The 13,965-nt window shown below is 46.0% G+C and overlaps 1 protein-coding gene across 2 annotated transcripts in view; it reads left to right on the top strand.

Annotated features, from left to right (window-relative positions):
• The first annotated feature begins 1,057 nt into the window (after positions 1-1,057).
• Positions 1,058-13,965, top strand: part of HERC3 (HECT and RLD domain containing E3 ubiquitin protein ligase 3) — a 123,347-nt gene continuing 110,439 nt past the window's right edge. Inside the window, exon 1 of one of the 2 annotated variants that reach the window (XM_073590293.1) lies at positions 1,058-1,214. The gene's annotated coding sequence lies outside the window, so the exon portion shown is untranslated. The other variant, XM_073590300.1, reaches the window with a different exon arrangement.

Raw genomic sequence — 13,965 nt, 5'->3', positions numbered from 1 at the left:
ATACAGTGCTGTACACATTGGGGCGGCCACAGTACAGGACTATCTCCTACACGCAGCTCACCGTCCTCACATAAATACCCCGGTATTACTCCGCCACATGCCTGGTAACCTATACAGTACTGTACACATTGGGGCAGCCGCAGTACAGAACCATCTACTACACGCAGCTCACCCTCCTCACATAAATACCCCGGTATTACTCCGCCACATGCCTGGTAACCTATACAGTACTGTACACATTGGGGCGGCCGCAGTACAGAACTATCTACTACACGCAGCTCACCCTCCTCACATAAATACCCCGGTATTACTCCGCCACATGCCTGGTAACCTATACAGTCCTGTACTCACTGGGGCGGCCGCAGTACAGGACTATCTACTACACGCAGCTCACCCTCCTCACATAAATACCCCGGTATTACTCCGCCACATGCCCGGTAACCTATACAGTACTGTACACATTGGGGCAGCCGCAGTACAGAACTATCTACTACACGCAGCTCACCCTCCTCACATAAATACCCGGTATTACTCCGCCACATGCCTGGTATACTATACAGTGCTGTACACATTGGGGCGGCCGCAGTACAGGACTATCTACTACACGCAGCTCACCCTCCTCACATAAATACCCCGGTATTACTCCGCCACATGCCTGTAACCCATACAGTACTGTACACATTGGGGCGGCCGCAGTACAGGACTATATACTACACGCAGCTCACCTCCTCACATAAATACCCCGGTATTACTCCGCCACATGCCCGGTAACCTATACAGTACTGCACACATTGGGGCGGCCGCAGTACAGGACTATATACTACACGCAGCTCACCTCCTCACATAAATACCCCGGTATTACTCCGCCACATGCCTGGTAACCTATACAGTACTGTACACATTGGGGCGGCCGCAGTACAGAACCATCACCTACATGCAAACACTTCGGTCACAAGAATGTATTGTACAGTTACAGTAAACCAGTAACAACAAGGACCGCCCCCTCGGCCGCCCGCCTACTGAAGCCTTAGAGGCCTCGCTATTGGCTGTCGGGTGCTGTCAGGGGAGCCCGCCCCCGGTGAGAGGGAGCTTGTCCTTGACACGGCAGACTCGCTGTCAGTCACAGAGAGCAGTGGGCGGTGCTTGTGTGGGAGTCTGTGCCGAAACTTCCATGTTATTATGTGACAGAGGTGGACGCGCAGGGCCAGGTCCAGGTGAGTGGTCGCAGCGCTCACTGTGGTATCCGGCCATACACGAATGGCTGCGGTGTGAGCACCGCCTGTTGGTGGCTGGCCAGGCCTGGCGGGGCTCTTGCTCCCAGTACCGGGGTGAGCTGTCAGGGCACTGGGGCCAGGGGCAGTGCAGGAGCCATTGAGTACGGCATGGCAGCTGCTGCAGGAAGGGATTACTGTGCTGTCAGCTGGGAGCAGGACCTCAGAGGCGGCCTCGTCTCAGTGGGCGCAGCACTGTGGTGTGATCGTCTGCAGGGGTCACAGCTGGACCGATCAGAGGCGACCGCGCCCCCGCATCCGACCTCAGGCGTCATGTCCAACAGTTATTTCCAGTTGTGGGATCATAGTACAACATCCAATACTAGATCCAGCTATTCAGAGACCCCCGGCATTGCTCAGTTGGTAACGGATCCAGGTTTTGTCTTTTTAAAAGCTGAATCTATTACAAACCGATGACCTCATGATGTGTGAATAGAGCCTTAGGAAAGTTTTACAAATGTTTAGGGCCCAGTAACAGGCCATGTTCTTAGCCCCCTTCATCTGAAGGCGCAGACATCAGCAATAGTGATGAGCGACCGTGCTCTGATAGCTTGTTGTCTGAGCGTCTTCGGCGGGCCCGGCTGTGATGTTCTGGTCCCCGCGGCATGATGCGCAACTGTTAGGCCTGTTTCACGCTTCCGTTTTTGACCAACAGTCAAAATCCGCCGTTTTTGCAAAAAAACGGATCCGCCATTTTTTTTGGCGGATCCGTTTTTTCCCATTGATTTGCATTACCGTTGGATCTGTTTTTGTTGCGGATCCGTCAATTTTTTTACGTCCGCCGAGATGCCTGGACGGACCATGTAACGTTTTTTGTGCTGCAGGATCCACATTTTTATAGGCACGACATTTTAAAAAAGACATCAACAAACTGGAGCAAGTTCAGAAAAGAGCGACCAGAATGGTGACCGGTCTGCAAACCCTGTCTTATGAGGAAAGGTTGCAGGATTTGGGAATGTTTAGCTTGCAGAAGAGAAGACTGAGAGGAGACTTAATAGCTGTCTACAAATAACTCAAGGGCTGTCACATTGTAGAAAGATCATCTTTATTCTCATTTGCACAAGGAAAGACTAGAAGCAATGGGATGAAACTGAATGGGAGGAGACAGATTAGATATTAGAAAAAACTTTTTGACAGAGTGATCAATCAGTGGAACAAGCTGCCATGAGAAGTGGTGAGTTCTCCTTCAATGGAAGTCTTCAAACACAGGCTGGACAGACATCTGACTGGGATGATTTAGCGAATCCTGCTTTGAGCAGGGGGTTGGACCAGATGGCCCAGGAGGTCCCTTCCAACTCTATGATTCTATAGTGCGCATGCCCGGAGGAATGAAGTCAGGCAGAAATTTAACCCTGAAATCATTTCTGGTGGCCAGAATACATTCATTCTCTCTCTCGCGCGCGGATCCGTAAAAAAAAACGGTCCGGTTGCGTCCGTTCACAACAGATCCGCCATTTTGGCGGATTTTAACTGACATGAAAAAACTGATGTGTGAAACAGGCCTTAGACACAACACATGCGGGGTTCGCCTGTCTAACAGCCAGGAATCATGCAGCCGCGGGGACCAGAACATCATATCCGAGCCCGCCAAAGACACTCGGATAACACCGGAGCGTGCTGGTATAATGCGTTCCCTCATCACTAACCAACAAGGCCCCACCAAAATACTCTGAAAACCTCTTGAACTGATAAGCTCTTGATTTTCAGGAACTGGATGTTACTGGTGGTTTTGAGGTTAAAGCTGGAGTCACATACAACGTAGAAAAATACAGACCGTATTGTACGGCCGTAATACGCATAAATGGTCCCTAAACAGTGCTCCGTATGTCATCCGTAATCAAGGTGTGGTCGCATATTTTTCGCATGTAAGCATCCATATATAATCCGTATGGCATCCGTATGCTGAGAATTGCTCGCAGGCTTGCAAAATGGACATATAATGGAGCCCTATGACAGGTTAAAACCCAAACGAAAGAATAGATATATACACACAGAATGAAAATGTATATATATGTGTGTGTGTGTGTGTATATAATATATATATATACACTCACTGGCCACTTTATTAGGTACACCTGTCCAACTGTGTGTTAAGACTTAATTTCTAATCAGCCAATCACATGGCGGCAACTCAGTGCATTTAGGCATGTAGACATGGTCAAGACAATCTCCTGCAGTTCAAACCGAGCATCAGTATGGGGAAGAAAGGTGATTTGAGTGCCTTTGAACGTGGCATGATTGTTGGTGCCAGAAGGGCTGGTCTGAGAATTTCAGAAACTGCTGATCTACTGGGATTTTCACGCACAACCATCTCTAGGGTTTACAGAGAATGGTCCGAAAAAGAAAAAAAATCCAGTGAGCGGCAGTTCTGTGGCCGGAAATGCCTTGTTGATGCCAGAGGTCAGAGGAGAATGGGCAGACTGGTTCGAGCTGATAGAAAGGCAACAGTGACTCAAATTGCCACCCGTTACAACCAAGGTAGGCAGAAGAGCATCTCTGAACGCACAGTGCGTCGAACTTTGAGGCAGATGGGCTACAGCAGCAGAAGACCACACTGGGTACCACTCCTCTCAGCTAAGAACAGGCATCTGATGGCTACTTTCAGCAGGATAATGCGCCATGTCATAAAGCTCGAATCATCTCAGATTGGTTTCTTGAACATGACAATGAGTTCACTGTACTCAAATGGCCTCCTCAGTCACCAGATCTCAATCCAATAGAGCATCTTTGGGATGTGGTGGAACGGGAGATTCGCATCAGGGATGTGCAGCCGACAAATCTGCGCCAACTGTGTGATGCCATCATGTCAATATGGTCCAAAATCTCTGAGGAATGCTTCCAGCACCTTGTTGAATCTCTGCCACGAAGAATTGAGGCAGTTCTGAAGGCAAAAGGGGGTCCAACCCGTTACTAGCATGGTGTACCTAATAAAGTGGCCAGTGAGTGTATATATATATATACAGTCATATGTAAAAGTTTGGGCACCCCTATTAACCCCTTCCCGACATCCGACTGTATATCCCGTCCATGGGACCTGGGCCCCTATGCCCATGGACGGGATAGTACGTCGGGCGCGATCAGCGGCGCCCACGTGGTGAGCGCCGCTGATCGCGGCCGGGTGTCAGCTGATTATCACAGCTGACACCCGGCACAATGTGTCAGGGGCGGTCACGGACCGCCCCCGACACGTTAACCCCTTGCACACTGCGATCAAACATGATCGCGGTGTACCGGGAGTTAAAGGGAAGCATCGGCAGGGAGGGGGCTCCCTCCGTGCTTCCCTGAGCCCCCCACGGCAGCGCAATGTGCAGCGCTGCTGCGTGGGACTCCTTTCCTCCAGGCCCCCGAATCCAAGATGGCGATGGGGGCCTTCGGGGGCCTGAGGAAGCTGGCTTCCTCAGTGCCTGCAAAGCGCAGGCATGAGGAAGCCTTCTGCAGTGCCTGTGTCAGATCGCTGATCTGTCACAGTGATCTGTGATGTGACAGATCAGCGATCTGTCACAGGACAGTGATGTCCCACCTGGGACTATTTAATAAAGTAAAAAAAAAATAAAAAAAAGTGTAAAAATAATTTAAAAAAAATCGCCAAATAAATTAGAAAAAAAAAAAAAATATTCCCCCAATAAATCCATTTTTTGGAAATAAAAAAACAAAACAATAAAAGTACACATATTAGGTATCGCCGCGTCCGTAACGACCCGCCCTATAAAACTATCCCATTAGTTAACCCTTTTAGCGAACCCCTTAAAAAATAAAAATAAAAAACGAAGCAAAAAATGATTTATCATACCGCCAAACAAAAAGTGCAATAACGCGCGATCAAAAAGACGCATATAAATATCCATGGTACCGCTGAAAACGTCATCTTGTCCCGCAAAAAACGAGCCGCCACACAGCATCATCAGCGAAAAAATAAAAAAGTTATAGCTCGCAGAATAAAGCGATGCAAAAATAATTATTTTTTATATAAAATAGTTTTCATTGCATAAAACCGACAAAAACATAAAAAAACGACCTAAGGCCGGTTTCACATTAGCGCATTTTATGCGCACGCACGGCCGGGGGTAGCTCCGCCCCCGAGCCGGCTCTCTGCCCGGCGTGCCCGCCCCTTCCTTGTAGCGCCGCCTCCTAGCGGACAGCGGCGCCTGCGATCGGCGCACCCTATCTTTAGCATAGGGTGCGCCGATCGTGCGCAGGCCGTGCGCTAGTTGCGCTTTGACCTGCGCTGCGCACTTTTGACGGTGCGCCGTGCGCGCCAAAATCAAACTTTTCGGATTTTGGCGCGCACGGCGCACCGTCAAAAGTGCGCAGCGCAGGTCAAAGCGCAACTAGCGCACGGCCTGCGCACGATCGGCGCACCCTATGCTAAAGATAGGGTGCGCCGATCGCAGGCGCCGCTGTCCGCTAGGAGGCGGCGCTACAAGGAAGGGGCGGGCACGCCGGGCAGAGAGCCGGCTCGGGGGCGGAGCTACCCCCGGCCGTGCGTGCGCATAAAATGCGCTAATGTGAAACCGGCCTAAATGAGGTATCGCTGTAACCGTACTGACCCGAAGAATAAAACCGCTTTATCAATTTTACCGCACGCGGAACAGTGTAAACGCACTCCCCCAAAAGAAATTCATGAAATGCTGGTTTTTGTTCATTCTGCGTCCCAAAAATCAGAATAAAAAGCGATCAAAAAATGTCACATGCCCGAAAATGGTACCAATAAAACGTCAACTCGTCCCGCAAAAAATAAGACCTCACATGACTCGGTGGGTCAAAATACGGAAAAATTATAGCTCTCAAAATGTGGTGATGCAAAAACTATTTTACAATAAAAAGCGTCTTTTAGCGTGCGACAGCCGCCAAACATAAAAACCGCCATAAATAGTAAATCAAACCCCCCGATATCACCCCCTTAGGTAGGGAAAAATAATAAAATTAAAAAAAAAAATATTTATCTCCATTTTCCCGTTAGGGTAAGGCTGTGTGCACACGCTGCGGATTCATCCGCGGTTTTACCTGCGGATTGCTCTGCGATTTTGTCCTGCGGTTTTTCATCTCCTCAATAGAGGAGATGGAAAACCGCAGGAGAATCCGCAGAAAGAATTGACATGTCAATTCTTTCTGCGGATTGAAAACCGCAGATAATCCGCGCGGAAAATTCCGCACCGTCTGCACTGCGGTTTTTGATTCCCATAGGGAATCATGGTATTGTACACCGCAGCAGAAACTGCTGCGGGTCCGCAGCAAAATCCGCAGCGTGTGCACACAGCCTTAGGGTTACGGCTAGGGTTAGGGCTAGGATTAGGGCTAGGGTTAGGGCTAGGGTTAGGGCTCAGATTAGGGTTAGGGGTGTGTTGGGGTTAGGGTTGGAGTTATAATTGGGGGTTTCCACTGTTTGGGCACATCAGGGGCTCTCCAAATGCAACATGGCGTCTGATCTCAATTCCAGCCAATTCTGAGTTGAAAAAGTCAAATGGTGCTCCTTCCCTTCCAAGCTCTGCCTTGCGCCCAAACAGTGTTTTACCCCCACATGTAGGGTATCAGCCTACTCAGGACAAATTGCAAAACAATTTTTGGGGTCCAATTTCTCCTGTTACCCTTAGGAAAATAAAAAATTGGGGGCAAAAATATCATTTTTGTGGAAAAAAATTATTTTTTTATTTTCACGTCCGAGTGTTATAAACTTCTGTGAAGCACTTGGGGGTTCAAAGTGCTCACCACACATCTAGATAAGTTCCGTGGGGGGTCTAGTGTCCAAAATGGGGTCACTTGTGGGGAGTTTCAATAGTTTAGGTACATCAGGGGCTCTCCAAACGCACATGACACCCGCAGACCAGTCCATCAAAGTCTGCATTCCAAAACGTCACTACTTCCCTTCCGAGCCCCGACGTGTGTCCATACAGTAGTTTTCTCCCACATATGGGGTGTCAGCGTACTCAGGCCAAATTGGACAACAACTTTTGGGGGTCCAATTTCTCCTGTTACCCTTGGGAAAATGAAAAAATTGGGGACTAATTGATCATGTTTCTGGAAAAAATACGAATTATTTATTTTCACGCCCGGGCATTATAAACTTCTGTGAAGCACTGGGGGGGTCAAAGTGCTCACCACACATCTAGATAAGTTCCTTAGGGGGTCTAGTTTCCAAAATGGTGTCATTTGTGGGGGGTTTCCACTGTTTTGGTACATCAGGAGTTTTCCAAACGCGACATGGTGTCCGATCTCAATTCCAGCCAAAAACGTCAAATGGCGCTGCTTTCCTTCCGAGCTCTGCCATGCGCCCAAATAGTGGTTTACCCCCACATGTGGGGTATCAGCGTACTCAGAACAAATTGCACAATAACTTTTACTGTCCTATTACCCTTGGAAAAATAAGAATTGAGGGTGAAAAGATCATTTTTGTGGAAAAAATATGATTTTTTAATTGTATGGCTTTATGTTATAAACTTCTGTGAAGCCCATGGGGGTTCAAAGTTCTCACCACACATCTAGATAAGTTCCTTAGGGGGTCTAGTTTCCAAAATGGTGTCATTTGTGGGGGATTTCCACTGTTTTGGTACATCAGGGGTTTTCCAAACGCGACATGGTGTCCGATCTCAATTCCAGCCAAAAACGTCAAATGGCACTGCTTCCCTTCCGAGCTCTGCCATGCGCCCAAATAGTGGTTTACCCCCACATGTGGGGTATCAGCGTCCTCAGGACAAATTGCACAATAACTTTTAGGGTCCTGTTACCCTTGGGAAAATAAAAATTGGGGTGAAAAGATCATTTTTGTGGAAAAAATATGATTTTTTAATTGTACCGCTGTACGTTATAAACTTCTGTAAAGCCCTTGTGGGTTCAAAGTTCTCACCACATATCTAGATAAGTTCCTTGGGGGGTCTAGTTTCCAAAATGGGGTCACTTGTAGGGGGTTTCCACTGTTTAGGTACATCAGGGACTCTCCAAACGTGACATGGCGTCCAATCTGAATTCCAGCCAATTTTGCATTGAAAAAGTCAAACGGCGCTCCTTCCATTCTGAGCTCTGCCATGCACCGAAACAGTGGTTCCCCCCCACATATCAGGTATCTGCGTACTCAGGACAACTTGCACAATAACTTTTGCAGTCCAATTTCTCCTGTTACCCTTGGTAAAATAAAAAAAATTGAACCTGAAGTATTTTTTTTATGAAAAAAAGTTAGATGTTCATTTTTTTTTAAAATATTCAAAAAAATTCCTGTGACGCACCTAAAGGGTTAATAAATTCTTGAATGTGGTTTTGAGCACTTTAAGGGGTGCAGTTTTTAGAATGGTGTCACTTTTGGGTATTTTCTATCATATAGACCCCTCAAAGTGGCTTCAAATGTGATGTGGTCCTAAAAATAAAATGGTGTTGTAAAAATGAGAATTCGCTGGTCAACTTTTAACCCTTATAACTTCCTAACAAAAAAAAATTTTGGTTCCAAAATTGTGCTGATGTAAAGTAAACATGTGGGAAATGTTAGATATCAAGTTTTTTGTGTGCCGTATCTCTGTGATTTAAGGGCATAAAAATTCAAAGTTGGAAAATTGCGAAATTTTCAAAATTTTCGCCAAATTTCCGTTTTTCTCACAAATAAACGCAAGTTATTTGAATGAAATTTTACCACTAACATGAAGTACAATATGTCACGAGAAAACAATGTCAGAATCACCGGGATCCATGGAAGCGTTCCAGAGTTATGACCTCATAAAGGTACAGTGGTCAGAATTGTAAAAATTGGCCCGGTCATGAACGTGCAAACCACCCTTGGGGGTGAAGGGGTTAATGTTAACCTTTTTTCTTTATAACAATTTTGGTTTTTGCAACAGCTATTTCAGTTTTATATATCTAATAACTGATGGACTCAGTTATATTTCTGGATTCAAATGAGGTTTATTGTACTAACAGAAAATGTGCAATCTGCATTTAAACAAAATTTGATCGGTGCAAAAGTATGGGCACCCTTATCATTTTCTTGATTTGAACACTCCTAACTACTTTTTACTGACTTCCTGAAGCACTAAATTGGTTTTGTAACCTTATTGAGCTTTGAACTTCATAGCCAGGTGTATCAAATCGTGAGAAAAGGTATTTAAAGTGGCCACTTGCAAGTAGTTCTCCTATTTGATTCTCCTATGAAGAGTGGCATTATGGGCTCCTCAAAACAACTCTCAAATGACCTGAAAACAAAGATTATTCAACATAGCTTTTCAGGGGAAGGATGCAAAAAGTTGTCTCAGAGATTTAACCTGTCAGTTTCCACTGTGAGGAACATAGTAAGGAAATGGAAGAACACAGGTACAGTTCTTGTTAAGCCCAGAAGTGGCAGGCCAAGAAAAATATCAGAAAGGCAGAGAAGAAGAATGGTGAGAACAGTCAAGGACAATCCACAGACCACCTCCAAAGACCTGCAGCATCATCTTGCTGCAGATGGTGTCACTGTGCATCGGTCAACAATACAGCGCATGCATAACGCCTTTTTGTATGACCAAACAACTCAATCTTTGTTTCATCAGTCCACAGGACCTTCTTCCAAAATGTAACTGGCTTATCCAAATGTGCTTTTGCATACCTCAGGCGACTCTGTTTGTGGCGTGCTTGCAGAAACGGCTTCTTTCGCATCACTCTCCCATACAGCTTCTCCTTGTGCAAAGTGCGCTGTATTGATGACCGATGCACAGTGACACCATCTGCAGCAAGATGATGCTGCAGGTCTTTGGAGGTGGTCTGTGGATTGTCCTTGACTGTTCTCACCATTCTTCTTCTCTGCCTTTCTGATATTTTTCTTGGTCTGCCACTTCTGGGCTTAACAAGAACTGTACCTGTGTTCTTCCATTTCCTTACTATGTTCCTCACAGTGGAAACTGACAGGTTAAATCTCTGAGACAACTTTTTGTATCCTTCCCCTGAAAAGCTATGTTGAATAATCTTTGTTTTCAGATCATTTGAGAGTTGTTTTGAGGAGCCCATGATGCCACTCTTCATAGGAGAATCAAATAGGAGAACTACTTGCAAGTGGCCACTTTAAATACCTTTTCTCATGATTTGATACACCTGGCTATGAAGTTCAAAGCTCAATGAGGTTACAAAACCAATTTAGTGCTTCAGGAAGTCAGTAAAAAGTAGTTAGGAGTGTTCAAATCAAGAAAATGATGAGTGCCCATACTTTTGCACCGGTGAAATTTTGTTTAAATGCAGATTGCACATTTTCTGTTAGTACAATAAACCTCATTTGAATCCAGAAATATAACTGAGTCCATCAGTTATTAGATATATGAAACTGAAATAGCTGTTGCAAAAACCAAAATTGTTATAAAGAAAAAAGGTTAACATTAATAAGGGTGCCCAAACGTTTACATATGACTGTATATATATATTGTTTTCTATATGTACTGTATATATCCTTTCATTTCTTTATTAAACCTGTCATTTACTGTATCGTGCAGTGAATTGCCGGCTTTTCTAAAGGACACCGGGTGCGTAAGTCACACGTGTGTTCCGTGTCTAATGCGTATTTTTTGCGCACCCATAGACTTGCATGCTGCGATTGTATCGGCTCGTAAAAAATATGTGTGAAATATATGGCTGATGGGAGCTCCCCCATAGAGAATCATTAGTCCGTGTGCAATGCGTGGTTTTTACGCCTCTCACTTGTCCGTATTTCACTCTAGTGTGACGCCGGCCTAGTAATAATATTCCCGGTGCCACCATCTCTAATGGAGGCATGGACGTGTACAGGAGCAGTTAAAGAAGCCCTGCCATGAATCTATTTTTCACGGTGTCTGCGTATAGTGAGTGTATTATATTCTCCTGCTGCCTCCTTGTCCTGGATCAAGAGCCCATCTGCTCCGCTTCTCCGTGACGTCACCACTCTGCACACTCTGGGGTATACTACGCTCTGCATGCCCAGAAGTGTCTTTTACATTATAAGCTTATCGAGCATCAAATTGAGACTCCATAGACTCGCATTGTAAGGGCACTCAATTGCACTCGGACCAAAGTTATACTATGGGGCAGTACAGATTTTATTTTCTCCTCATGCCGATTCACAGTAACATAGTAACATAGTTTTGAAGGCTGAAGGAAGACCTTATGTCCATCTAGTTCAGCCTATTTTTAGTGCAGCTGTTCTGCATTGTTGATCCTGGGGAAGGCAAAAAAACCCACAGTAGAAGCCAATTTTCTCCATAGGGAAAAAAATTCCTTCCCGACTCCTAAGCTGGGTCAACCATCTACCTATAATATTATGTTATTTGTAACCTTCTATACTGTTACTCACAAGAAAAGCATCCATTCCTTTCTTAAATTCATTCAGTGAGTTGGCCATCACCACTTCCTCAGGAAGAGAATTCCAGAGCCTCACTGCTCTTACCGTGAAGAACCCTCTTCTATGCTGGTGCAGAAATTGTCTTTCCGCCAAACGAAGAGAATGCCCCCTTGTTCTTGTCACAGTCCTTGGTACAAGCAGTTCATTGGAGACATCTCTGTATTGCCCTCTGATATACTTGTACATATATATTAGGTCTCCCCTAAGTCTTCTCTTTTCTAGAGTAAATAGACCTAATTTTGATAACCTTTCTGGGTATTGTTGTGAACCAACTCCATTTATCATTTTAGTAGCCCGCCTTTGAACCCTTTTAGTATGAGAAAAAGTGCAGCCGATGATCGGATCACACTCGCCCATACAAGTCTCTGGGTGAAAAATCAGACTGAACTTGTATGTCTCCTGAGTGCATTCCAATGTACGCTTACAAGTACAGTGGACAAGATGGAGAAATTTTGTTCTCCATCTTCCCCGCACCTGTGCTGCAATTTTCTCACACAGCAGAATCAGGTGACATTCAGATCAAACTCGCTGACAAAGTTTGATCCTAGTGTCATTGGCGTAAACATACCGATTCCCTCCCATAAGAGAACATGCTCTCGTGTGACCCCGGCCTAAAAGAGACTTCCAATTCACATATAGAGCTATCCGGAGAGTCTGAATTGCAGTGAAGTTACTGAGAAGCAGAGCAGACCGGCGCTAGATCCCGAAAAGAGCAGCAGTAGGTGAGTATATTACTACACGACATACACGTGTTTAATGAAAATAAAGTATCAATTTTTTTTTTAATATGATTTTTGGTTTAGTTTTGTGAAGATGGTAATGCCCATAGCTCTTATGGTGTAGTAGAGTAGGTAATGCTACCATCTCTGGCGGAATAGTGTAGTCATGTAGTTAAAGTTCCTGCCTCTGGTGGTATGGTGTAGTGAAATAGTTAAAGGCTTGGTCCCTGGTGGTATAGTGCAGTAGTTGATACAATGATCCCTTGTGCTATAGTGGGGTAGATTAGTTAATACCATGATCTGTGGTGTAATTGAGTAGGTAATGCTGTCATAACTGGTGCTATGGCGTGATTAAGTAACATCTCTGGTGCTGTGGTGTAATGGAGTTGGTAATGCTGCCATCCCTGTTGCGATGGTGTAATGGCGTAGGTAATACTGCCATCCCTGGTGTAATGGAGTAGGTAAAACTGCCATCCCTGGTGTAATGGAGTAGGTAAAACTGCCATTCCTGGTGTGATGGGGCAGGTACTGCTGCCATTCCTGGTGTGATGGGGCAGGTACTGCTGCCATCCCTGGTGTGATGGGGCAGGTACTGCTGCCATCCCTGGTGTGATGGGGCAGGTAAGGCTGCCATCCCTTGCGCGATGGGGCAGGTAAGGCTGCCATCCCTTGCGCGATGGGGCAGGTAAGGCTGCCATCCCTTGCGCGATGGGGCAGGTAAGGCTGCCATCCCTTGCGCGATGGGGCAGGTAAGGCTGCCATCCCTTGCGCGATGGGGCAGGTAAGGCTGCCATCCTTTGCGCGATGGGGCAGGTAAGGCTGCCATCCTTTGCGCGATGGAGTGATGGAGCAGTTATGGCCATGATGTGCCATGAATATTTGCTAGATGTGGGTCCCACTGCTAAGACTTGCATCTGTCTTCAGTATAGTTGTACCCTGACCCCAGGCCAATGAAGTGACTGTCATGTACCTACAGCCTTCAGCCTTCTTTCTTAACCTCTTCTTCATTTACAGATCTGAAGGCTGACTAAGATTTTATCCTTAACTATTCCTTCTCCCTGTTCTACGTAATTTTAGGGTACGGAGTAGTAATATTACTGGAGCAAAGATGGTTCTGTAAATGTGCTCCTGTCAGCCCAGTCACCGGCTGCAGAGTGGTGTACACATCTCTGGGCTGTGCTCCAGGCTGTAGCTCCTTATTACTACAAGAGAAGCAAAGAAAAGTATGTACAAAGTTGTCCAACTGGTTGTGTCCACTCTGCCTGTATACATGACGCGTAAAATAAGGCTCAGTGATCAGACCCTGTGGAGGATCTGTCACCACTTGACCCCTGGTATATCTCGTGTATCCCCAGTTCTGAGACCCTCCAGAAACCTGTACATAGGCTGTAGATGGCATGAGCTGCCGAGCCCAGTGAGTGGCTCTGTTGATGTGACGTCTCCACTGCCGCCGGTAAGCGGTCACTGGAGCAGTGGTGTAGATGGAGTCTCAGCCCTGGACTTAATTTTACCACAGGCGTGCCGATTGCATGCAGCTGGAAAAAAAACCCTTTAAAGGGGAAGTTTACTTTTGGATGACATCACGGTGCTCCATCTCAGACATTTTCCCCTTTATGGGTGTGAATAATCCAGGTAATCGGAGGCAAGTGTAGAACCC

Source organism: Dendrobates tinctorius, unplaced genomic scaffold, assembly GCF_039654945.1.
Source record: "Dendrobates tinctorius isolate UK_male_01 unplaced genomic scaffold, ASM3965494v1 ptg000011l, whole genome shotgun sequence".
Classification (NCBI taxonomy): Eukaryota; Metazoa; Chordata; class Amphibia; order Anura; family Dendrobatidae; genus Dendrobates; species Dendrobates tinctorius.
The sequence above is the reverse complement of the archived record's forward strand: the minus strand, read 5'-3'. Positions and strand labels throughout refer to the sequence as shown.